This window comes from Bison bison, unplaced genomic scaffold, assembly GCF_000754665.1.
Source record: "Bison bison bison isolate TAMUID 2011002044 unplaced genomic scaffold, Bison_UMD1.0 scf7180017864144, whole genome shotgun sequence".
In the NCBI taxonomy this organism is placed as follows: domain Eukaryota; kingdom Metazoa; phylum Chordata; class Mammalia; order Artiodactyla; family Bovidae; genus Bison; species Bison bison.
In genome coordinates, this window is record NW_011494716.1 from 305,109 (window position 1) to 306,991 (window position 1,883).

The 1,883-nt window shown below is 52.3% G+C and overlaps 1 protein-coding gene across 3 annotated transcripts in view; it reads left to right on the plus strand.

The window, feature by feature from the left end:
• PDPK1 (3-phosphoinositide dependent protein kinase 1) overlaps positions 1–1,883 on the plus strand; it is a 60,786-nt gene that overhangs the window by 56,996 nt on the left and 1,907 nt on the right. The gene's annotated exons all lie outside the window — the stretch shown is intronic.

Genomic DNA, 1,883 nt, shown 5'->3' on the forward strand with positions numbered 1-1,883 from the left:
GGCATCACTGACTCGATGGACGTGAGTCTCAGTGAACTCCAGGAGTTGGTGATGGACAGGGAGGCCTGGCATGCTGCGATTCATGGGGTCACAAAGAGTCGGACACGACTGAGCGACTGATCTGATGGCGAATATGGGGCCACTTCATTTCTCTGGGGAGAATTTCCAGCCCGTGTCCTTGGCTCAGCTTTCTCTCAAGGTTTTAACCCATAAAAGCTGCTTTGTGTGCATTCTGGAGCTCAGGTGTTGGCTGTCTGTAGGTTATCTTCGCGGAAGGTCTTCTCCAGCCTGTTTTCCTGTAAATTGTGGTTATTTCTGTAGTTAGAGGTTCCTTTTGTTCCCTTGTATCGTGTGTGTTATTCTGTTTGGTGACTTGTTTTCAGCGTAGAGAAGGGTCCCTCCCACCGTAGCTTGCCCACTGTCCCCTGCTGTCTGGTCTCCTGTTTGACCTCTTTGTGCCGTCCCCGTGGAGGCTGCTTCTGTCCTTGCCTGCCTGGCTTCCCGGGCGACCCGGCCCCTACCGCCCAGCTAACTGTGGGCCTTGGCGGCGAGGTCCTTGACCAGCCTGGGACTAGACTATACTCGGGACACACACACACAGATACACACACACACACACACACAGCCCTGGGAATACACTTTACTCGGGAGACACACAAATACACACACACCCCTGGGACTAGACTGTACTCGGGGGACACACACACAGATACACACACACACGCACACACACCCCATTGTCAGATCAGATAATCTGATCATCTCCTGCCTGTCATCAGTGTGTGGTTCTGACGTGGTGGGACCTGCTGGTCAAAGGGGCTCCTCTTGGGCCCCATGGGTTCATCTGCGTGTTTCTACCCTGCGGGAGACCCTCATTATGTCTCTTCATGAACTTCTTGATTTTTTCTCTTTGTTTCAAGTCTTGTTTTTGTTTGGTTTTTAAGTATCTCTCAGAGGAAGCATCACACTTTTCCTCATGAAAGTCGCAACACTTTTTGTTGTTGTTAACGTTCCTCTGAGTTGTTTTCAGAACCCAGATGGTGCTGTGTCAGTTTAACTGGGTCTGGGTCCTTCGTGGGGGGCCCTAGTTTAGTGGGGTCTGTGGGGCGGGCATTGTCTGGTGGATTTGGTGGGGCAGACCTGGAGGCCAGTTAAACTCATGGGAGAACGTGGCCCCCCAGCCAGGCTGTCTCCTCGCATGTGAGCCAGTCCCAGGAGGAGCCAGGAGAGCGGGTAGTCTGCTCACTTCTGGGGTAAGATTGTCGCTGTGTGAGGTGACAAGCGTCTTACGCCTTTTACTGTTTCTACAGTAGAACCTTTAGATCAAGAATTTCAGTCAAGTCAGACAAAACGTAAAGCACTAACGGCTAGCTTTAACCAAAAGAGAGAACCTGCAGACACTAATGTCCCAGGAGTCAAAGTGGACGGTACTTGTTACTAATATGTTTTAAGTCAGAATCTCTATTTGGGAGTTTTTCTTCTAAATTCCTGCCATGTTGGGATACAAGTGCTTTGTTACTATGATAGAAACACCAGATGAGATGTTCTTAAACCAAGTTTCCAACTTGGCTCTTTAGGGATTCGTGATTCTAAAGAGCACAGTGGTTTCTGAGCGCCGCGTCGGGGTCCCAGCTGAGTGCGGTGACGTGAGAACAGCAGTCTCTCTTTCACCCCAGCTTTGCTTCCAAGTGGCGAGCACGTGTGTTCCTGCCATCTGCCCGTGCCTTCCCCTGTCGAGCAGACGCTGCTGAGGAGAGCCAAGGCTGGGGTCTTGCCAGCGCCCATGGCCCCGGGCCCACGGGCAGGCGCGGTTCTGTGCGGCACCCGCGCTCAGGCGCATCTGCAGTTTGCTCCCCTCACTGGAGTGCGCTTGGGTCTCTGAA